Source organism: Loxodonta africana, chromosome 4 (genome assembly GCF_030014295.1).
Source record: "Loxodonta africana isolate mLoxAfr1 chromosome 4, mLoxAfr1.hap2, whole genome shotgun sequence".
NCBI classification, from domain to species: Eukaryota; Metazoa; Chordata; class Mammalia; order Proboscidea; family Elephantidae; genus Loxodonta; species Loxodonta africana.
In genome coordinates, this window is record NC_087345.1 from 144,305,492 (window position 1) to 144,330,771 (window position 25,280).

The 25,280-nt window shown below is 39.7% G+C and overlaps 1 protein-coding gene across 1 annotated transcript in view; it reads right to left on the reverse strand.

Moving 5' to 3' along the window:
• Positions 1-662: 662 nt before the first annotated feature.
• Positions 663-25,280, reverse strand: part of ANKRD16 (ankyrin repeat domain 16) — a 60,843-nt gene continuing 36,225 nt past the window's right edge. The window contains exons 7-8 of the transcript XR_010321947.1: positions 13,076-13,173; positions 663-6,022 (exon numbers count right to left, since the gene is read on the reverse strand). The gene's annotated coding sequence lies outside the window, so the exon portion shown is untranslated. The remainder of the gene's footprint in view (positions 6,023-13,075; positions 13,174-25,280) is intronic.

Consider the following 25,280-nt stretch of genomic DNA (forward strand, 5'->3'; position numbering starts at 1 on the left):
TTTCCAATTTTGTAGTTAGGAATCAAAAAAAAAAAAAAAACTAAATCATCCATTTTAACTACACCTTTTTTTTTTTTTTCTTTTTGGTAATTTTATTTTAAAACCTCATTCTTAGAACTTGAGTTAAATTTGAGGCATACACAGACAAAATTTCAAACCAGAACTGTATTTAGCTTTTTAAAAGTTAGCTAGCTCACATGATGGAAATAGCAGCTGTTCTATCAAAATAGCTTCTTCCTCCCTGTTAAGTGAAAATGTGAAATCTCCCCAGCTGACTACTTCCATCTCATAAATAATAATTTTCTTCTCTGAATCTGTCTTCTTTCTCATTCACTTGTGTGTGCTCTCTCTCCTTTATTTCCTGTTGATTTATTAGAGGAAGAAAAAAGCTATAGATATCGTCGAGCTGTATTTGGTAGTCAGAAAACATAATGACTAACTTCAGAGAAGAAAATACATGAGTAATTGGACTTGGTTTCTAGTGTTTGTTAAAGATTATCAAGTAAAAAGCTCTCATGTCTTAAAAAACAAAATGATTTTGAGGCCTGAGAGTAGGGCTTAGTGGTTTCTAATGATGATCTTTTCAGACGTCCTATGCAGCTCAACCCAAAGAGTTGTACTTCAGAATATTTACTCTGCAGGATTTTTCAGGAGACATACTATTCCTTCTCTGGGTTTTTTTTTTTTTTTTTCCTGAGGGAACACCCTTTCAAATATTTGACTTGAATGCATACTCTACATCATTAACCTTATTTCTGTCAAAACTATTTTTTGAGCCTTGCTATAGTGCTAGGTATTTCATTTACAACATACTCTTGAAAATATTTACTTGCCAATCTGCCCTGGAGGACAAGCTGTGTTGTAGCATTTGTGATTTGCGCTGTGGAAACATCTAAACTAGAGAATGCCATTTTGTTACTTGGGGAAAATACCTTGTAAATCATAGCTGGTTCAAGATGTCTGTGGGTTATTTTGAAGAACATCTCTGAAGGTTTTTGTCTACGAAGTACACCACTTTGACGTTAAGAGAAAGGTAGAAACTATTCTTTATCCCTAAGATCTGGGAGAGATTTTTATTTAAGCCTCTGTCTCATTTTTGTTCACGGGCATAAGGGAAAGGCCAGCAAATAAACTGGCCAAGCCTGTGGTAACGGGTCATAAAGCTGGGGAAGTCTGATAAATTAATGTCACAGTCAGTTGCTTCTCTCTCCTTGACCCCTCTTCCTTGTCACTTGGAAAAATATGGTAAAGATAAATTAACCCAAGCAATGCAGATGCTGGCCACAGTAGATTTATAGTTATGTGATCTCAGGGTCTGCTGTTGGGTCATTGGCAGTTCAGTCTCCTTAGTGAGTTCTTTGACACGGCAAAATGAAACCACCTCGAAAAACAAAAAACAAAACAGGGGGGAAATGTGGTCAAAGCTGTTTAATTTTCTGTTGTCATTAGCAACCCACTTTCTGTCCAGATTGACATCTGAACAGTAAAACTGTTTAGTTATTATCGTAGGGGGTGCCGTATGTGCTGGAAAAAAATGAGTAAGAATTGTGGAGGGGAAAATTCAATCGTGAAGTTATAAGCACGATGTTGAGCCAATAAGAAAAGGTCAGTACATTTCTCGGATTTTCTTTCACTGGGTTATATTCAAGCATCTGGACTGAGAAACAAACTGCAGCCCAGGCATAATTCTCACTGATATTTAAAAGAGAAAGAAAGAAAATGTCTCAGCTTTTTAAAAGAAGTAGCAGTTACAGCCCAATATCTTTATGTGAAAATGTTTAGGTGACAGTGTGGACATTTTGGTGAAAGTTACACTTTGTTTAATAAGAGGGCAGAAGCCACCTGTATTTTGGGACACTTAGTGAAGTGTTTGAACTTCATTGAGTTTTGATTGGACTGGATGGTTTCTTAGATTTAAAATCTAGGATGGAAAAATTTGGAAATGGATAATGGTGATGGTTGAACAACATGATACATATAATTAATGCCACTGAAGTATACATGTGAAGAATATTGAAATGGCAAATGTTTTGTTACGTATATATTTGCCACAATAAAAAAATTAAATATACTTAATTAAAAAAAAAAAAACAGTTCCATGTTACTTATTGAGTAGGCTAATATCATCCAGCAAGCCCTGGAAGTACTTTTAATGGCAGATTACAAACAAAATAATAACATTATAGTAATAGCTCTTCATAAGTGCCTACTATGTGCCAGGCACTGTACTCTTAAAACAATACTGCAAGGTAGTTATTATAACCTTTTCACAAATGAGAAAATTGAGGCTCAGGGACGTAAGTAACATGGTCTAAAGTCTCATGGATAGTGAAAGGCAGCGTTGTGATTTAAACAGAGCTCTCTGGAAACAAAGCCTCTGCTCTTTCCATTCTACCACCCAGCTCTCAATGACAGAAAAATCTGGGGCATACAGGAAGATGACATTTCCCAGCACTCCTTGCATCTGGGTGGAGCCATGTAGCTAGTTTTGCTAATGGAATGTGGCCACAGTTGATGTATGCCCACCGAAAGGTCACCTGAGTTTTTCTGCTCTTTTCTTTCCTGGATTGTGTGACCAGAAATGAAGGACTCCAAGGTGGTGACAGCACACAGTAGAAGAAGCCTGGATCCCTGAGTTCATGGCTTAGTAGAGAATTGTCTAGGAAAGCCACCAACCAGGAACATCCGCATCACACTTTTCATGAATAAGAAATATAAACCTTTATTCTATTAAGCTTCTGAGATTTTGAGTTTGGTTATTTCAACAGCTCGCTATGAGTCGGAATCGACTTGACTGCACTGGGTTTTGTTTTTTTGGGGTTTTTTTAATCACGTTGTTGGGTTCAAAATTCAGTTTGATCCATTTTTTTCTGTGTTCAGCTAATACATCAAGGTTTGTTTCTGCCTTTTAAAAAAGAAGCAAAGTTGCCATGTAAATTAGCATCCATTTAGGCTTGCCAGATTTAGTAATTAACCACTGCACCACCAGGGCTCCAAAAAATACAAGACGCCTTGTTAAATTTGAACTTTAGATAAACAACAAACACTTTTTTAGTAAAAGTATGTAATATTTGGGACATACTTATGCTAAAAATAGTTTATTTGAAATTCAAATTTAACTGGGTCCCCTGTGTTTTATTTGGCAACTCTAATTTCATCATAATATATCCTTGCTATTGACTCTCTGCTCAGAAAACTCTTTCCCACCACCTCCACAAATTAAAACTCTTTCCTCCTTCTAGTCCCAGCCCAAATGTCACTTATTCTATGAAGCATTCTCCTACAGTCCTTCCTTTGTAGTTCTTTCATAGCCCTTATCACACTAAGCCCCATCGTGTAGTTACATAGTAAGTCTTGCTCTTCTTTTATATTTTAGATCTTTGAGGCTACAGACAATTTTTTTTCATTGCTCCTCTCCTTTACCATTCATTCATTCAACAAATACTAATAGAGAACTGACTCTATACTAAGCATAAAATGGGCAATGGACCCTGCTCTTGTAGGTTTTCAGAGTTGTAGGAAAGACAGACATCATCCAAAGAATCATAGAATCACTGTGTCCTGAAGGAATATTACAAAGTGCTATGACAGAATCTATCACAAAGGTTCTACTTTTAGATTGGGAGTTCAGGGAAGGTTTATCTGAGAGAGTGACATTAAGGCTGGGACCAGAAGGATGAATAGGAGTAAACCACAAGACAAATCAAGAGAATTTTCCAGGAAGACATTAGGGTGGAGGAAAATTTGGTCTGTTTGAGGAACTGAAAAAAGGTCTGTGACATGAAAGTGTGATCTAGACTGAAGAGGTAGAAAACACTGATAGAGAGGCTGGCTGGGCTGGGTCGTGTGGGGACTTATAGGTAGTAGTAAGAAGATTGGACTTTATCCTAAGTGAAGGGTTATGAGTAAGGGAGGGACATGTGCTAATCTGTTACAAGCTTTTTCAGGCTGCTGTATAAAAATTACAGGAGGGGAAGAACAAAAGTGGAAGTAGGAAGACCAGTTATGAGGCAAGAAAAATGTGGTAGATTCTACTTTTCAAAATGTTCACACAAAATTTCCAATCCCACATGCTGTTCTAAAACTTTGCCACTTCCCATCAGAGGTGGAGTCTATTTCTCCTGCCCTTGAACCTGAATGAGATTGTATAACTCTCTTGACAAATAGAATGTGGGGAAGTAACGCTGAATGACTTTCAAAGCTAGATTATGAAAGGCAATATGGCGTCTGCCTACTTAGCTCTCTCTCCCTCACTGAATGCTCCCTTTTGGAACCCCAGACCCCATGTTGTGAAGAAGCTCGCGCTAGCCCACATGGAGAAGACCATGTGAAGAACTGAGGCTGCCAAACAACAGCCTATATCAACTGCCAGATATGTGCATAAGTGAGGCTTCAAATGATTTCAGACTTCGAGTCATCAGCGGAGACCCCAGTCATGTGGAGAAGGGACAAGCCATCTCCATTGTGCCTTGGCTGAATTCCTGAACTGTAGAATCCATGAGCATGATAAATTGTTGTTTTACACTATTAAATTTCAGAGTAATTTGTTATGCACCCATAGTAACTATAACAAGAGGATAGTGGCTGGAACTTGCGTGGTGGTGTTGAACTTTGAAGAAATGTAGGCCTATTTGATACGCTGGATGGAAATAAAATTAACAAAACAGAGTTATGAAAGGCACAGAAAACTTCTCAGTTATGAAGAAATGAGGAAAGGCTCAGCTAAAATACATTTTTAAAAATCCTTCTTACATTTTTAATGACGCATGTGTTTCATCTTAAGAGCTTTTTTCTCTTGGTTTAATAATATGATCCCTGTTAAAATGCAGATAACTAAGAGATGGATAAAATTTAAAATTGTTATCATCCATTAACATCTCATTGTTGTTGTAGTTAGGTGCCGTTGAGTTGGTTCCGACTCATAGTGACCCTACGCACAACAGAACGAAACACTGCCCAGTCCTGAGCCATCCTTACAATCGTTGTTATGCTTGAGCTCATTGTCGCAACCACTGTGTCAATCCACCTTGTTGAGGGTCTTCCTCTTTTCCACTGACCCTGTACTCTGCCAAGCATGATGTCCTTCTCCAGGGACTGATCCCTCCTGACAACATGTCCAAAGTACGTAAGATGCAGTCTCGCCATCCTTGCCTCTAAGGAGCATTCTGGATGTACTTCTTCTAAGACAGGTTTGTTAGTTCTTTTGGCAGTCCATGGTATATTCAATGTTCTTCACCAACACCACAATTCAAAGGCATCAACTCTTCTTCAGTCTGCCTTATTCATTGTCCAGCTTTCACATGCGTATGATGTGATTGAAAATACCATGGCTTGGGTCGGGCACACCTTAGTCTTCAAGGTGACATCTTTGCTCTTCAACACTTTCAAGAGGTCCTTTGCAGCAGATTTATCCAATGCAAAGCATCTTTTGATTTCTTGACTGCTGCTTCCATGGCTGTTGATTGTGGATCCAAGAAAAATGAAATCCTTGACAACTTCAATCTTTTCTCCATTTACCATGATGTTGCTCATTGGTCCAGTTGTGAGGCTTTTTGTTTTCTTTATGTTGAGGTGCAATCCATACTGAAAGCTGTGGTCTTTGATCTTCATTAGTAAGTGCTTCAAGTCCTCTTCATTTTCAGCAAGCAAGGTTGTGTCATCTGCATAACACAGGTTGTTAATGAGTCTTCCTCCAATCCTGATGCCCCATTCTTCTTTATATAGTCCATCTTCTCGTATTATTTGCTCAGCATACAGATCGAATAGGTATGGTGAAAGGATACAACCCTGACGCACACCTTTCCTGACTTTAAACCCATCAGTATCCCCTTGTTCTGTCCGAACAACTGCCTCTCGACCTATGTAAAGGTTCCTCCTGAGCACAGTTAAGTGTTCTGGAATTCCCATTCTTCACAATGTTATCCATAATTTGTTATGCTCCACACAGTCGAATGCCTTTGCATAGTCAATAAAACACAGGTAAACATCCTTCTGGTATTCTCTGCTTTCAGCCAGCATCCATCTGACATTAAAGCATAGACAAATGATCAAGTTTTCTTTTTGAATAAAGATAATGGAGGAATCTTAGGGATAAGGAGAGAATGTCCCCAAGGAAAGGAGATAGCAAAAACTGGAGACACTAGATGTAAATGGTGCCTCCACAACTTTCTCTTGATCTTGGGCTGCTGTTAACTCTGATGATTTTCATTCACTTCTGACAACTTACCCTGTTAAGCCAAAGGGACTCAACTGGTACTATTTTTATTAAGGATAATAATGGCTAATGTTTACTGAGTGTTTACTATGTGCCAAGCATTATATGCATTAATTCATTTAATCATCATAATAACATGGGGTGGTAGTGCCATTATTATCCTCATTCTAGAAAGAAACTGAGATTAGGGAGTTTAAGCAACTTGCACAAGGTCACTCGGCTGGTTAGTAGCATGACGATTCAAATCAGCTCTATGTGGTTAGAGCTTATTTCTCATCCTTTAATACTGTCTTCTCAGATCGTCTCTAATGTTCCTTACGACTTCAAAAGTCTGTAAGACTTAAGTGAACTGGATAGCTCCCTACTCTCCAGAACATTAACATCTAAAGTTTAGGAGTGTGTGTGTGTGTGTGTGTGTGTGTGTGTGTGTGTGTGTGTGGAGGGGTGCATAACAAAATTCGTGAGGACAGATAATTGCACACAAATAGTCCTAATCAAATCAACCCTGATAAGGGCATGTGGCAGAGATCCTAACTGCCCCCAATTTCAATTCTCTTCTAGAGATCATGTGACTAAGTTGTGGCCAACGGATGTGAATGGAAAAGATGCATGTGTCTTCTTAAAAAGAAGGAACATGACTTCCTCTCCTCCCTTTTCCACTTCTACAGGCTGGTGAACAATCTGGGACCACACAGAAGAAGGCAACATCCCAAGGATGGCAAAACAACACCAGAAGAAGCCTGGATCCTGACACTGCGGATCTGCTGAATCAAACCTAGATTGGTTATGCACAGACTCCTATGGGAGAGAGAAAGTTGTTCTTATACGACTGTTACTTTGGGTCTTGGTGACAGGAGCAGAATTTAAATCCTAACTAATGTAGGCCACAAAGGAGTTGGGAACAAACTGCTGTGGCAGTCTGTGAAGAAAAAATTATATGTGAAAATGTATTTATTGATCTTGATCCTCACATGTCTGTGTGTACATACATGCCAGGGCGGGGGGTGGAGGTTTCTGAGAAAATATAGTATCTGCGCTGATGGTGCAAATGATCCATTTGTCTTTGCTTTTGGAGTGTATATCTTTTTCTATACCTGCAGATTCCTCTTACGGAGTGATTTGTGTTTCAATCTAACATTAAATTATAAAATTGAGTTATCTAAGCCTGCATCCGCTGGAAGAGAGGGATGGGCTTGAAATACCCAGGGTTTTGTACCCAAGGGGAAGGATAATCCAAAACTTGGATTTTGTTCCTAGGTCTTTCATGTTTATGTGTTTTTTAGTCGATTGTGGATTTTCAGCAAAACTGTTCCTAGGTCTTTCATGTTTATGCGTTTTTTAGTCGACTGTGGATTTTCAGCAAAACTGGGAAAAATAGAGACCCTGCTTATTGTAGGCAGGCACAGATAAAAGCTCTAGAATTCTGAGTACTGGTTTAAATTTAACACATGATATAACTGAAATAGAAATACCGTCTGAAATCCAAGTAATCTGTGCCTTCCCACTGCAAGCATTTGTTAGCCTCTTTGTGTGTCCACAGCTATTCAACAGAGTTTGTTTTTTAAACTAAAGACATATGGGAGATTATTTTTGCTATAATGTAGTCTGGTTTTGTTTTCTCACTTAAAATGTATACCAAAATTTTTGTTGTGACCATCTGAAATTATGTATAAAGTGAATTAATTTCATATAAAAAGGACTCTTAAAAATCAATAAGACAGACAAAACTATAGTGAAAAGATAATGCTAGAGATTGACTTCTTTAATGGTCCCAGTCAACGGCTTCTCTGTGTCCAAGCCTTTTATTAATGCCCTCCCACACTGACTCTGGGTTTGGCCATATGACTTGCTTTGGCCAATGGGATAAAGCAACTACACAAGCAAAGCAGAGACTTGAAAAAGCACTCGAGTCTTTCTGTTTCCTCTCTCTTGGACCCCTGCCACTGTCATGGAAATAAGCTTGGGCTAGCGTGATAGGATAGCGATAGCGGAAGCGAGACCACATGGAGCAGAGCCAACTTATCTTAGCCAAGACCCAGTTACACCAGCCAGTGCCAGGTGACCCACCAGCTAACCCCAGATGCATTATTAAGCCCAGCTGAGATCAGCTGAGTCTAGCCCTGATCAGTAAAACCACCCAGATGACCTGTAGACTAGTGAGAAATAAACAAATGGTTGTTGTTTTAAGCCACTGAATTTTGGGGTGGATTGTTACTTTTATCTGCACTCAAGTGATACAGATAAAAATAGGAAAAAGGAATATAAATGGCCAATACACAAATCTAACAATTTTCAATCTGATTCATAATTTAAAAAACTCAAAGTTAATGGGAAATTAGCTCAGGCCGGTAGAAATTATAAGTGTGACTATATCCAGCTTTAGCGATGATATGGGGGCAACAAGAACTTTCATAGATGGTAGATTTTGGAAGGTATTTTGGCAATAGTGAGTATGGTGGATGCACAACATCCATTCCAACTTTTTTATGTGATTTCTTACATTGTGGAAACCCTGGTGGTATGGTAGTTAAGTGCTATGGCTACTAACTAAACGGTCAGTGGTTCAAATCCACCAGGTGCTCCTTGGAAACTCTATGGGGGAGTTCTACTCTGACCTATAGGATCTCTATGAGTCGGAATTGACTCGACGGCAACGGGTTTGTTTTTTTGGCGTCTTATATTGCAGAAGCCAAGAAGTTCTAAACTACATTTCCTGAACTCCCTATAGCTAGGTTTCTGGATATGATTTGGATTTTGCTAATTGCTTGAATACTGGAGGGCAGAGGAGGAAAACATACATCTGCTGGCAAACACTGACAGGAAAGTGGTTGATTTTTTCTGAGGCTTCCTGACTACAGCAAAGACAGCATGCTTCTGGAGCTGGAAGAGGAGGCAGCAGCTGCCCAATTTGACAAGGGTTTTCCTGAGTTCTTTGTGAGATCCAGGTCTACAGTATGGCTCTTGAAGTCATTCCTGAAAGTTCAACCTAGATCTGTTTCTTGAGTCTTTCCAACATTTTTACATACCATCCAATATTGTGTAATAAATCTCTTTCCTCTTAAGCTGTCCGGAATGTATTCTGTTCTCTACTAATTGAACTGTAACTGATACAGCTAGCAACATAAGAAATGCATGTATCCTTTGATCTACTTCTAGGAATTTCTCTTCCAATTTGTCACAGAGGACACAAAGAAATGTATTCATTGAATCACTGTTTATAACAATAAATTTTAAAAACCTAGGAGCAAACTTAAAGTTCATAAATAGGAAACAGCTTAGACAACTTAGGGTACCTCTAAACAATGCAATGTTAAGAATGGGGTAGATTTATGAGAACTAATGAGAAATAATATCCCAAATGCACTGTTAAAAAAGTTCCAATAGCATGTAGTATATGATTCTATTTGGAGTTAAAAATATATACATGTACGTATATATATTAAAAAAAAAAATGCATATATATATGTGTATATATACATTTTTTTTTATGTATATGTTTGGAAAGACCCTTAATGGGGATTACCTTCAGGTGAGTAGAAATAAAAAGCTGTGTAGAGGATTCCTATTTGTACCATTTGAATTATTTCTCACTATGAGCAAGTATTATTTTTATAATAAAAACTCACTAAAAAGTAAATAAAATATATGAGTGTTAAATGGTATTTAGCCTTGCTTCAAATCCATAAATAATTCCTTGAGGGCATATTATGTGCAGCAGAGGTGTAATTAAGGCATGGCAGACAGTGAGTGTGCCCTGGGCGCCAACTGAGGAGGGGCACTAATGAGGAGCTTCTATTGGCCATTGCAGTTACAATCGCCAGCAGTGAGAGATCATTCAGCAATTTAAAACTAATTGCCATAGGCCTCATTTTCCATAGATAGGCCCCTGTGTGCCAGGTACTGCACACAGTGGTCCTGGGATTTTTAAATGAGCCCCTCCAGGGCTGTACAATTTAGTGGACTTGAGGAACATGTATAAATAGCTTTAACATAAGGCAAACCATGTTGATAAATGTTACAAAGTGCAAAAGAGGGACCAAATCCAAACCCCCTGCCATCATGTCAATTCCGACTCATAGTGACCCTACAGGACAGAGTAGAACTGCCCCATAGAGTTTCCAAGGAGTGCCTGGTGGATTCGAACCGCCAACCTCTTGGTTAGCAGCCATGGTACTTAACCACTACACCACCAGGGTTTCCAAAAGAGGGACAGGGGAGGAAAAATGAATTTGCATTGTGAATCTGGAAGACTTTGCTGGGCTTTGATGAACAGTTCATGCCAAGAGCTAATTTTTATTAAATGCTTTCTATTCTTTGAGGATCATTGACATTTATTGTTTACTATGTGCCATACACTGTGCTACGTAGTTTAGATGCATTGACCTATTTAAAGTTCCTAATAGCTCTGTGAATCAGGTGTTAATATTATCTCATTTAACAGCCTAAGATCCTATAGCTGCCAGACCTGGGCTCCTCACTACTATATTGTGCAGCCAGAGATGGGAGGATTCCTGTACATCTGTTGGGAGGTAGGATTTTTAGGATGGGCTGGTGCTAGATAATAATAGCTTATGTATTTTGAGGATATACTGTATACTCGATACTGTGTTAGATAATCCTTTAGCTCTACGTGCCTGGCAAAGCCCCTATCTTCATGAACTTGAACTCTCCACCTACTTGTACTTATACCCCAGCACCTGAGTAGGGCTGGAGGGCCAGACAGGATGACTAACCTCTTGTGCTGCCTAGTAACCCTATTACATTCCTTGGGGTTTCAGAATGGGTGCTCTGTACTAGCAGAATTTGTCAGCATTACCTGGCCACTGTTAGAAATGCAAGTTTCCACACTGCACTCCAGACCTACTGCATCAGAAACTCTGGAGTTGCGTAGTAATGTGTTTAAACAAGCCTTCCAGGCAAATCTAAGGAAGCTTAAAGTTTGAGAACCACTACCCAATCTACAGGATCCCTAGTGGCTCAGTGGTTAAGAGATCGCCTGCTAAGCAAAAGTTTGGCAGTTCGGATCCAGCAGCCCCTTCATGAGTCACTATGAGTTGGAATCGACTTGATGACAATGGGTTTGGTTTTTCTTTTTTTTTGGACCCAATCCACTAGTGGCATAAACAGTTAAGTGACTACTAGCTGAATGATTGGCGATTCAAACCCACCCAGGGGCAACTCAGAAGACAGGCCTAGTGATCTGCTTCTGAAAGGTCACAGCCTTGAAAACCCTACGAAGCAATTCTACTCTGCACACATGGAGTCGACATGAGTAGGAACTGGCTCAATGGCAACCAATAACAACCCAGTTCACTCACTGTTCTTCTTTCCTAATTGACTATTTCACATCTTTCCTCACACCTCTAACACCTTGTCCTCACTCTCAGCTGATCACCTACTTTCTTCTTATTTCACTGAGAAAACAGAAGCAACCAGAAGACAAGCTTTATTTCTCCCACCACGTCTCCCCAGTTCCCTGTACTTACATTCTGCTTTTCCTCATGGTACCTTGGAAGAATTGTCCCTGCTCTAAGATAACTGCTCCCCTTTTGCACTAGTTGCTACTCAAAGTGCGCTCTGTGGACCAGCAGCAACATCCCCAAGGAATTTGATGAAAAATGCAGAATCTCAGGATCACTAAATAAGAATTTGCATTTTAACAAGGTTCTAGGTGATTTGCTTGCACATTCAAATTTAAGAAGTCATGCAATAGAGTCTAAGGTGGCCCTGGTGGCACAGTGGTTAAGCAGCTTGGCAGCTAACTGAAAGGTTGGCAGTTCAAACCCACCAGCCACTCCACAGGAGAAAAAAGTGGCAGTGTGCTTCCATAAAGATTTACAACCTTAGAAACCCTATGGGACAGTTCTGCTCTGTCCACTAGTGTCACTATGAGTTGGAATCAACGTAACAACAACGGGTTTTTTGGATTGCCCTAGATTCTACTCCCTCTTTCCAACCCTGGGATGGCACACCAAACAGTGGTTCCCTCTCTTTCCTCCTCATCATTTTCCCCCTCTATTGGATTGTTCTCTCTGCGTGCAAAATGTAAATCCCTCTGCTTAAATCTTCTCCATTTAAGATAAACACTGACTCACATCCGTCTCTAACTATTCCTTAGTTTTTGTGCTTTTACTGCAAAATACCTCAAAAAGTTGACTAAGCTTATTGATTCAGATCCCTGTCTTTCCATTCTCTCTTGAACCTCCTCAGAGTTTTGCCCCACCACTTCACCTAACCTCCCCTTGCCCAGGTTCCCAGTGACCCTTACATTGTTAAATCAGCACCCCTTTCTCAGCCCTCTTCTCACTCAACCTGTCCACAGCATTTGACCCAGCTGATCACGTCCTCCTCCTTGAAATATTTTTTCCAGGCCACCATGTTCTCCTAGTTTTCTCTTACCTCTCTGCTACTTCCTCAAGTCTTTTTGCTGGCTTTTTGCCCATCTTCTGGACCTCTAAATGTTGGAGTACCCAGGGCTCAGTTCTTGAGTCTCTTCTCTCATTACCTTGTGATCTCACCCAGACTAACAGCTTTCAACACCATCTGTGCACTGATGACTCTCAAAGTTGCATCTCCAGCTCAGAACTCTCACCTGAACTCCAGGCTACTTGAAATCCTACTACCTCTGGACTCTTACACTTGGTTGGGCAATTCACACTCAACAAACATCCAAACCCAAACTCCTGATCTTCTTTCCCAACTTGCTCCACTCTCAGTCTTTCTTGACTCAGTAAATGGCAATTCTATCCTTCCATTTGCTTAAGTCCTAAAATGACCTTTACATTTCTCGTACATCCCACACCCAATCCATCAGTAATTTCTGTGGACTTTATTTTCAAAACATATCATAAAAGTTCTTACCCCTCCTCTCTGGTCCAAGTTATTATCATGTTTAGAATAGATTATTGCAATAGCCTCCTAGCCAGGTTCTTCTCTTCAACCCAACATTCAAAACGATCCTGTTTAAAAAAAAAAAAAAAAAAAGGTCAGGAGGCGGGGCCATGATGGAGGAATAGAGAGATGCTTCCTGCAAGCCTTCTTACAACAAAGACCTGAAAAAACAAGTGAAATAAGCATATTTACGACAAGCTAGGAGCCCTGAACATCAAAGGCAAGGTTAGAAAATCAACCGAGGGTCAGGGGGAGGAAGAGACTGTTTAGAAGTGGAGAGGAGTTACTGGACCTAAATCGCAGGGAGCCCTCAGGCACCATTCCTGGAAGCGGCTGCAGCGGGCTGGTACTAGCGTTGGGCTGCAGTTTCCTCAGGGAGAAGCAGCCAGCCACACAGCCTACTCACACCTCCGGAACCAGAGAAGAACAGCGCTCTCGGCAAAAGGTAAATACTTGCATCTATTTTACTGTGCCCCCCTGCGCTCCCAAAACAGCTTCAGTGGCTGATTTCCCCAGGCCTGAGATAGGCCCTGTTGAATGCCTAGGGCCAATCCTCCTGGCCTTGGAGAAGGAATAAATTTGCAATAAGGGGAAAAAAATTTGCTAGCTCCACTAACTGGGGGAGCTCAGGACACAAGCATCTCCTGTCCAGGCATAAACAGTTTGTGGACTTTGAGTACCTTCCACCTCTGCATGGACATGTGTGGGCCTATTTCAGGAGAAGAGGCCCTTGTTGTCAGACTCCAACTGTTTTAGCTGTGCAGTGGAGAGGTGGGTGTTTGCTGTTTGACATTGCTTTGCCTATTAAACAGGGTCCTCACCTACCCACATCAGGGGCCTAAGGACTGGAGGCTCCACTCCGGTCACCCAGCCACACGAGACAGGGGTCCAAGGATAACTGGTACCTCCCAGTCCTTAAAACCAAAAATATTGGGTGCCCATGGTCCATCTGCAGAATCCACCTACCTGTACACTTTAGGGAACAGGGACACGCTTTCCTCAGAGACACTTGGGGGACAATTCTCAGCCACCTGCCTTGTTCAGAGTGTGACCCCCTGCTGCAACCAGATACCGGTACCTACACCAATCACCTCTGCCCCTCTAAGACTGTGGGACAGAGCCTGTACCACACACTTGATGATCAGCTACCTGGATACCTGAGCTGAATTCATATAAGAAAAGTGAATGGACTCCTAGACTGATATACCTTATAACAGCTCTAGCCAGCTGGGGACAGGATGTCAGAGCTCCAAAGGTGAAAATAATCAAGCTACCTCACTCAAGCAACCCATATGGGCATATCAAAACAAAATAAAGCAAGAAGCTATGACACAGTAAGCAAATATAAAATAAACTAATGCAATAACTTATAGATGGCTTGGAGACAACAGTCAATATCAAGTCACATAAAGAAACAGACCGTGATGGCCTCAACAAGCTCTCGACACAAAGAATCAAGGGATCTTCTAAATGAAAATGCCTTCCTAGAATTACCAGAGGCAGAATACAAAAGATTAATACACAGAACCCTTCAAGACATCAGGAAAGAAATCAGGCAATACACAGAACAAGCCAAGGAACACACAGATAAAGCAGCTGAAGAAATTAAAAAGATTATTCAGGAATATAATGAAAAATTTAATAAGCTGGAAAAATCCATAGACAAAAAAATCCATAGACAGCAATCAGAAATTCAGAAGATTAACAATAAAACAACTCAATAGAAAGCCAGAGGAGCAGAACTGAGCAAGTGGAAGGTAGAATTTCTGAACTTGAAGATAAAGCACTTGGCACCAATATATTTGAAAAAAATCACACAAAAGAATTAAAAAAAATGAAGAAACCTTAAGGTCTATCAAAAGAAATAACCTACGAGTGATTGGAGTACCAGAACAGGAAGGGATAACAGAAAATACAGAGAGAATTCTTGAAGATTTGTTGGCAGAAAACTTCCCTGATATCGTGAAAGATGAGAAGATATCTATCCAAGATGCTCATTGAACGCCACAAAAGGTAGATTTTAAAGGAAGTCACCAAGACATATTACAATCAAACTTGCCAAAACCAAAGATAAACAGAGAATTTTAAGAGCAGCTAGGGATAAACAAAAAGTCACCTACAAAGGATAGTCAATAAGAATAAGCTCGGACTGCTTGGCAGAAACCATGCAGGAAAGAAGGCAATAGGATGACTTATATAAAAAATTGAAGGAAAAAAATTGCCAACCAAGAATCAAATATCCATCAAAACTGTCTCTCAAATACGAAGGTGAAATTAGGACATTTCCAGATAAACAGAACTTCAGGGAATTCATAAAAACCAAACTAAAACAAAAGAAATACTAAAGGGAGTTCTTTGGTTAGAAAATCAATAATATCAGGTATCAGCCCAGGACTAGAACACTGGGCAGCGCTATCAGAAGGCAACCCAGACAGGGAAATCAAAAAAATAAATCAAGATAAAAAAAAATGCTCAAAGCAGGGAAACAGCAATGTTATTTGTAAAAGAAGACAACATTACAACAATAAAGAGGGACTAAGAAATGTAGTCATAGATCTTTCATATGGAGAGGAAGGCAAGGAGATACAAAAATAAAAAATTACATTTAAATTTAGAAAAATAGGGGTAAATAATAACGTAACTGCAAAGGAGACAAACTATCCTACACATCAAAATAAAATACAAGAAAAAAATAGACTCAGCAGAAACAAAATCAACAACAATGAACATGAGGAAAGGACAATATATAATCTACTCAGCACATAAAATTAAGTGGGAAAAAGAAACTGTCAACAACGCACAAAAAAAAGACATCAAAATGATACCACTAAATTCATACCTATCCATAATTACGCTGAATGAAAATGGACTAAATGCACCAATAAAGAGACAAAGAGTGGCAGAGTGGATTAAAAAAACACAATCCATCTACATGCTGCCTACAACAGACACACCTTAGACTTAGAGACACAAACTAAAACTCAAAGGATGGAAAAAAATTTATCAAGCAAACAACAATCAAAAAAGAGCAGGCGTGGCAATAATAATTTCTGACAAAATAGACTTTAAAATTAAATCCATCATAAAGGATAAGGAAGGACACTATATAATGAATAAAGGGACAAAATACCAAGAGGCTATAACCATATTAAATATTTATGCACCCAATGACAGGGCTGCAAGATACATAAAACAAATTCTATCAGCATTGAAAAGTGAGATAGACAGCTTCACCATGATAGTAAGAGACTTCAACACACCACTTTCGGTGAAGGACAGGACATCCAGAAAGAAGCTCAATAAAGATACGGAAGAGCTCAATGCTACAATCAACCAACTTGACCTCATAAACATATACAGAACACTCCACCCAACAGCAGCCAAGTATACTTTCATGGAACATTCTCTAGAATAGACCACATATTAGGTCATAAAGCAAGCTTTGGCAGGATCCAAAACATTGTAGTATTACAAAGTATCTTCTCTGACCCTAAGGCCATAAAAGTAGAAATCAATAACAGAAAAAGCAGGGAAAAGAAATCAAACACTTGGAAACTGAACAATACCCGGCTCAAAAAAGATTGGATTATAGAAGATATTAAGGATGGAATAAAGAAATTTAGAGAATCCAATGAGAATTAAAACACTTCCTATCAGAACCTTTGGGACACAGCAAAAGCAGTGCTCAGAGGTCAATTTACATCTATAAATGCACACGTACAAAAAGAAGGGCCTAAATCAAAGAATTATCCTACAACTTGAACAAATAGTAAGAGAGCAACAAAAGAAACCCTCAGGCACCAGAAGAAAACAAACAATAAAAATTAGAGCTGAAATAAATGAAATAGAAAACACAAAGACAATCGAAAGAATTAACAAGACCAAAAGCTGGTTCTTTGAAAAAATCAACAAAATTGAAAAACCACTGGCCAAACTGACAAAAGAAAAACAGGAGAGGAAGCAAATGACACGAATAAGAAATGAGATGGGTGATATTACAACAGACCCAAATGAAATTAAAAGAATCCTATCATATTACTATGAATTGTACTCTAACAAATTTGAAAACCTAGAAGAAACGGATGAATTCCTAGAAACACACTACCTACCTAAACTAACACAAACAGAGGTAGAACAACTAAACAGACCCATAACAAAAGAAGAGATTGAAAAGGTAATCAAAAAAACTCCCCAAAAAAAGGCCTTGGCTTGGACGGCTTCACTGCAAAGTTCTACCAAACTTTCAGAGAAGAATTAACACTACTACTACTACTACTAAAGGTATTTCAGGGCATAGAAAAGGGTGGAATACTCTCAAACTCATTCTACGAAGCCAGCTTATCCCTGATACCAAAACCAGGTAAAGACACCACAAAAAAAGAAAATTATAGACCTATATCGCTCATGAACTTAGATGCAAAATCCTCGACAAAATTCTAGCCAATAGAATTCAACAACATGTCAAAAAAATAATTCACCATAACCAAGTGGGATTCATACCAGGTATGCAGGGATGGTTCAACATTAGAAAAACAATGTAATCCATCGTACAAATAAAACAAAAGGCAAGAATCACATGATTTTATCAATTGATTCAGAAAAGGCATTTGACAAAGTTCAACACGCATTCATGATAAAAACTCTCAGCAAAATAGGAATAGAAGGAAAATTCCTCAACATAATAAAGGGCATTTATATACAAAGCTAATAGCTAACATCATCCTAAATGGAGAGAGCCTGAAAGCATTCCCCTTGAGATCGGGAACCAGACAAGGATGCCCTTTATCACCACTCTTACTCAAGATTGTGCTGGAGGTCCTACCCAGAGCAATTAGGCTAGATAAAGAAATAAAGGGCATCCAGATTGGCGAGGAAAAAGTCCAAGTATCTCTATTTGCAGATGACATGATCCTATACACAGAAAACCCTAAGGAATCCTCAAGAAAACTGCTGAAACTAATAGAAGAGTTCAGCAGATTATCAGGATACAAGATAAACATACAAAAATCAGTTGGATTCTTCTATACCAACAAAAAGAACATTGAAGAGGAAATCACCAAATCAATACCATTTACAGTAGCCCCCAAGAAGATAAAATACTTAGGAATAAATCTTACCAGAGATCTAAAAGACTTATACAAAGAAAACTACAAAACACTTCTGCAAGAAATCAAAAGAGACCTACGTTAAGTGGAAAAACACCTTGCTCATGGATAGGGAGACTTAACATTATAAAAATGTCTATTCTACCAAATGTGATCTATAGATTTAATGCAATTCTAATCAAAATTCCAATGACATTTTTTAATGAGATGGAGAAACAAATCACCAACTTCATATGGAAGGGAAAGAAGCCTCGGATAAGTAAAGCATTACTGACAAATAAGAACAAAGTGGGAGGCCTTACTCTACCTGATTTTAGTACTTATTATACTGCCATGGAAACCCTGGTGGCGTAGTGGTAAGTGCTATGGCTGCTAACCAAAGGGTTGGTAGTTCGAATCCACCAGGTGCTCCTTGGAAACTCTATGGGGCAGTTCTACCCTGTCCTATAGGGTCGCTATGAGTCGGAATTGACTCGATGGCACTGGGTTTGGTTTTGGTATACTGCCATAGTAGTCAAAACAGTCTGGTACTGGTACAACAACACATACATAGACCAATGGAACAGAATTGACAATCCAGATATAAATCCATGCACGTATGAGGAGCTGATATTTGACAAAGGCCCCAAAGCAGTTAAATGGGGAAAAGACAGTCTTTTTAACAAATGGTGCTGGCATAACTGGATATCCATCTGCAAAAAAGTAAAACAAGGCTCATACATCACACCATGCATAAAAATGAACTCAAAATGGAGCAAAGACCTAAATATAAAATCTAAAACAGTAAAGATCATGGGAGAAAAAATAGAGACTATGTAGGAGTCCTAAGACATGGCGTAAACAATATACAAAACATTATTAACAATGCAGAAGAAAAAGTAAATAACTGGGAGCTCCTAAAAATCAAACACCTGTGCTCATCCAAAGACTTCACCAAAAGAGTAAAAAGATTACCTACAGACTGGGAGAAAATTTTTAGCTTTGACATTTCCGATCAGTGCCTGATCTAAAATCTACATGATCCACAAAAACTCAACTACAAAAAGACAAATAACCCAATTAAAAAATGAGCAAAACATACGAACAGACACTTCACTAAAGAAGACATTCAGATAGCTAACAGATACATGAGGACATGCTCATGATCATTAGCCATTAGAGAAATGTAAATCAAAACTACAATTAGATTCCATCTCACTCCAACAAGGCTGGTATTAATTAAAAAAACACAAAATAATAAATGTTGGAGAGGTTGTGGAGAGACAGGAATACTTGCGCATTGCTGGTGGAAATGTAAAATGGTACAACCACTTTGGAAATCGATCTGGTGCTTCCTTAAAAGCTAGAAATAGAACTACCATACGATCCAGCAATCCCACTCCTTGGAATATATCCTAGAGAAGTAAGAGCCTTACAGATATACGCACACCCATGTTCATTGCAGCAGTGTTTACAATAGCAAAAAGATGGAAGCAACCAAGGTGCCCAGCAACGGATGAATGGATAAATAAATTATGGTATATTCACGGAATGGAATACTACACATCGATAAAGAACAGTGATGAATCTGTGAAACATTTCATAATGCGGAGGAATCTGGAAGGCATTATGCTGAGTGAAATGAGTCAATTGCAGAAGGACAAATATTGTGTAAGACCACTATTATAAGAACTGGAGAAACAGTTTAAACAGAGAAGAAAATATTCTTTGATGGTTATGAGAGGGGGAGGAAGGGAGTGAGGGAGGGAGGGAGAGAGGAATTCATTAATCAGATAGTAGATAAGGACTACTTTAGGTGAAGGGAAAGACAACACACAGTACAGGCGAGGTCAGCACAACTGGACTAAACCAAAAGCAGTTTCCTGAATACACTGAATGCTCCAAAGGCCAGCGTAGCAGGAGCGGGCGTTTGGGGACCATGGTTTCAGGGGACATCTAAGTCAATCGGCATAAAAAAATCTATTAAGAAAACATTCTGCCTCCCACTTTGGAGAGTGGCATCTGGGGTCTTAAACACTAGCAGTAGCCATCTAAGATGCATCAATTGGTCTCAACCCACCTGGAGCAAAGGGGAATGAAGAACACCAAGGACACAAGGTAATTAGGAGCCCAAGAGACAGAAAGGGCCACATAAGCCAGAGACTACATCATCCTGAGACCAGAAGAACTAGATGGTGCCTGGCTACAACCGATGACTGCCCTGAGAGGGAACACAACACAGAACCCCTGGGGGAGCAGAAGAGCAGTGGGATGTAGACCCCAAATTCTTGTAAAAAGACCAGACTTAATGGTCTGACTGAGACTAGAAGGACTCTGGTGGTCATGACACCAGACCTTCTGTTGGCCCAGGACAGGAACCATTCCCAAAGCCAACTCTTCAGACAGGGATTGGACCAGACAATCAGACGGAGAGGGATGCTGGCGAGGAGTGAGCTTCTTGGATCAGGTAGATGCTTGAGACTATGTTGGCATCTCCTGTCTGGAGGGGCGATGAGAGGGAAGAGGGTGTTAGAAGGTGATGGGATGGACACAAAAAGAGAGAGTGGAGGGAGGGGGTGGGCTGTCTTATTAGGGGGAGAGCAATTGGGAGTATGCAGCAATGCGTATATAAGTTTTTGTGTGAGAGACTGACTTGATTTGTAAACTTTCACGTAAAGCACAATAAAAATTAAAGAAAGAAAAAAGGTCAGACTTAATCACTTCTCTGATCAAAACCCTCAAATGGCTTCCTCCATCTCACCCAGGGCCGGATTATGCAATAAGCAAAGAATGCATGGCCCAGTTTTGCCCTCCCACCAATCCACAGTGCACAATTTCACCTGACCCACGCCACGTCAACGATGTCATGTGAAAGTATTCACCACAGATTAGCAAGTAAATACAATTAAGCCTTGCTCAATGCAACTGGTACATACTGTGTTTACTGACGGCCCGCCCCTGTATTTCTCCCCGGATTAAAAAGTCCTAAAAGCGGCCATATGATCTGGTTCCTCCCCACCCCCACCGTCTCCCTCACCTTTTGGCCTCTTTCTACCACTCTCCCTCTTGCTTACTCATTTCTGGCCGCACTGGCCTCCTTTCCCTTTCTCTAACATGGTAGACCAACAGCCTCTTCAGGACCTGTGCAATTACTGTTCACTTTGCCTGGAATGTTCTCCCAGAGAGCCACACGGCTTGCTCTCATATCTTATTCCTTTGCTTAAATATCACTTTATTAGTGAGGGCTTTTCCTGACAAATTCCCCCCACCCAGGCCTTGGCACTTCCCATTCTCCTTCCCTGCTTTATTTTTTCTTCATAGCACTTGTCATCATTTAATATATATTTAACTTATTTTTTCTTTACTGTCTGTCTCTCCAACTACAATGAGTCAGAAATTTTTGCCTAGGTTGTTCAGTGCCGAATCCTCAATACCTGGCACACAGGGAGTAGACCAAAAAACCAGGAGTCGGTTCTGACTCATAGCGACCCTATAGATCACAGTAAGCAGGCACTCGAATACTTGATTGAACGAACATGGATTATCTCATTTAATCCTTGTGATAGGAACCCTTTGCAATAGGTACTGTTACTTTTGTTTTAGAGGTAAGAAAGCTGAGGCTCAGAGAGGTAGGAGTAAATTTCCCAAGGTCACACAGCTGGTAAGAGAAAAAGCTGGGATTTGAATCCAGAAGTCTGCCTCCAGAATTTATACTGGAGACTAAACTATGCTGCTTCTCCCCCCTGCTCTGTGAGAATATTTGAAACAGTAAAACCCTGTACAAGAGTTAATTATCATTGTATTTCTTTATTAACATTGTTTCAAAAGCCCCTAATATTCCACTAGCGCTTGAGTACGCTCAGAACATTTTAGAGCCTGGGAAGAAGGAAAAAAAGATTTAGCTTACACCATGAGGCTGGGGAAGGCATCATGTTGGTTGAAATGCCTGTATGCTTAGGTTGATGTGTTAGGCGAGAGCCTGGATAGCTGATAAATGTAGTTATTTCCTACTTTTGTCTTAGGAATGGAGCCCTAGTGGTGCAGTGGTTAAGAGCTGCTTAACAAGTTTGAATCTGGCAGCAGTTCCTAGGAAATCCTATGGGGCAGTTCTACTCTGTCCTAACAGGTTGGGGTTCTTTTGGTTTCAGGAATGCCTAGGCCCGTCCTCATTATGAAGTCAACTACCTTTCTCAGCGAATGGTGAAGGGAGTTAAGATTCTGCAAATGCTTTGTGATAGGCCTTAATCAGGTGTGCCAAACAAATCCCTACTGTCACAGTGAAGGTCAGAGGCCAGCCCTCACTCCTAACTTCTTCTATCCTTGCACATTGACCTCCAGTGTGAATTTTATTCTTATTAACAATCACACCAGTCTTTCTAATTGGATCTTGCGTTCCTCCACACCCTTTCTGGCTTATCAAAGCAATATAAAAAAGTATAAAGATTATCAAAGATAAGTTAACATTATTACTATTCATTTTTATAGAAAATGTAATATACATATTCCTCTAACCCTATACCCTCCAAGATATTGATGTTAAAAGAGATATGAGTGTGTTCCACCTCACACTTTCTCCTTATCTTCACTTATCCTTTCTTCTTTCCTTTTTGTTTTGAACTTCTTCTACTTTTCTTTTTATTGTTGCAATAATAAATATAATAGAACATTTGCCAATTCAATATTTTTCAGGCGTACAACTTAGGGATATCAATTACATTAATCATGTTGTATACCTACCCATTATCCTAAATCGAAGCCGAATTTCCCATCCCAGGCTCACTGCTTCCCAGACAATCACTCCTCCCTTCCTACCCCCCACCCCCAGCCCTAGTAACCACTGATAACCTTTGGTCTCTATACATTTGCCTTTTTTTTTTTTTTATCCTGCTTTAAGGGAGAGTTTACAGTTCAAGCACTTTCTCATACAAAAACTTATACACACATTGTTATGTGACCCTAGTTGCTTTCCCTATAATGTGACAACACACTCTTCCTTTCCACTCTGTATTTCCAGTGTCCGTTCAACCAGCTCCTGACCCTCTCTGCCTTCTCATCTCACCTCTGGACAGGGGCTGTCCATTCAGTCTCATGTATCTACCTGAGTTAAGAAGCACACTCCTCACCAGTATCATTTTATGTCTTATAGTACAGTCTGATCTTTGTCTGAAGAGTTGGCTTTGGGAATGGTTTTAGTTTTGGGCTAACAGAGAGTCTGGGGACCATGTCTCCCGTCTCAATCAGACCATTAAGTCTGGTCTTTTTACTGGAATTGGAGTTCTGCACCCCACTTTTCTCCTGCTCTGTCAGGGACTCTGTTGTGTTCCCTCTCAGGGTGATCATTGATGGTACCCAGGCACCATCTAGTTCTGGTCTCAGGCTGATGGAGCCTCTGGTTTATGTGGCCCTTTCTGTCTCTTGGGCTCATATTTTCCATGTGTCTTTGGAGTTCTTCATTCTCCTTCACTCTAGATGGGTTGGAACCAACTGATGTGTCTTGGATGGCTGCTTGCTGGCTTTTAAGACCCCAGACACTGCTCACCAAAGTGAGATGGAGAACATTTTCTTAATAAACTTTGTTATGCCAATTGACCTACACATGCCCTGAAACCACAGTCCCCAGACCTCCTCCACTGCTACTCTGTCCTTCAAAGCGTTTGGTTGTATTCAGGAAACCTAGCTTTTGGTTTAGTCCAGTTGCGCTGACTTCCCCTGTATTGTGTGTTGCCCTTCCCTTCACCTAAGATAATTCCTGTCTACTATCTAGTTTTTTTTTTTTTTATCTAGTTAGTGAATACCCCCCTCCCTCCCTCCCCACTTTCATAACCATCAAATAATGGTTTCTTCTGTGTTTAAACCTTTTCTTGAGTTCTTATAATAGTGGTCTCATACAATGTTTGTCCTTTCGTGACTGACTGATTTCACTCAGCATAATGCCTTCCAGATTCATCCATGTTATATGAGGTGTTTCACAGATTCATCATTTTTCTTTATCACTGTGTAGTGTTCCATTGTGTAAATATACCATAATTTGTTTATCCATTCATCCTTTGATAGGTACCTAGGTTGTTTCCATCTTTTTGCTATTGTGAACAGTGCTGCAATGAACATGGGTGTGCACTTATCTATTTGTGTTAGGGCTCTTATTTCTCTAGGATATATTCCAAGGAGTGGGATTGCTGGATCCTATGCTACTTCTATTTCTAGCTTTTAAAGGAAGCACCAAATCGATTTCCAAAGTGGTTGTATCATTTTACATTCCCCTCCAGCCGTGTATAAGTGTTCCAGTCTCTCTACAACCTCTCCAACGCTTATTATGTTGTGTTTTTTGGATTCATGCTAGACTTGTTGGGGTGAGATGGTATCTCATTGTAGTCTGATTTGCACTTCTCTAGTGGCTAAGGATCATGAACATTTCCTCATGTATCTGTTAGCTGCCTGAATGTCTTCTTTGGTGAGGTGCCTGTTCATATCCTTTGCCCATTTTTTAATTGGGTTATTTGTCTTTTTGTTGTTAAGGTTTTTCAGAATCTTGTAGATTTTAGAGATTAAACCCTGATCAGATATGTCATAGCCAAAAATATTTTATTTCTTCATATCACCTTAACTTCCTCTCCCTTCTAAGATCACAGTATTTAGTCCCTCTTTTTTGTTTTAATGTTGTCATCTTTTATATATTAACTCTCTCCCTATTTTCAATGTTTTAGCTTTGATTTATTTTTGTGACTTCCATATCTGAGTTGATATCTAATTGCTCTGTCCTGTGTTCTAGTCCTGGGTTGTTATCTGATGTTATTATTTTCTAACTGGAGGATTCCCTTTAGTATTTCTTATAATTTTGGTTTGGTTTTTGTAAATCCCCTAAACTTCTGTTTATCTGGAAATACCCTAATATTGCCATCATATTTGAGAGACAGTTTTTTTTGGATATATAATTCTTGGCTGGCAATTTTTTTCCTTCAAGCCTTTACATATGTCTTCTTGCCTGCATGGTTTCTGCTGAGTAGTCTGAGCTTAGTCTTGTTGACTCTCCTTTGTAGATGAGTTTTCATTATCCCTAGCCACTCTTAAAATTTTCTCTTTATCTTTGGGTT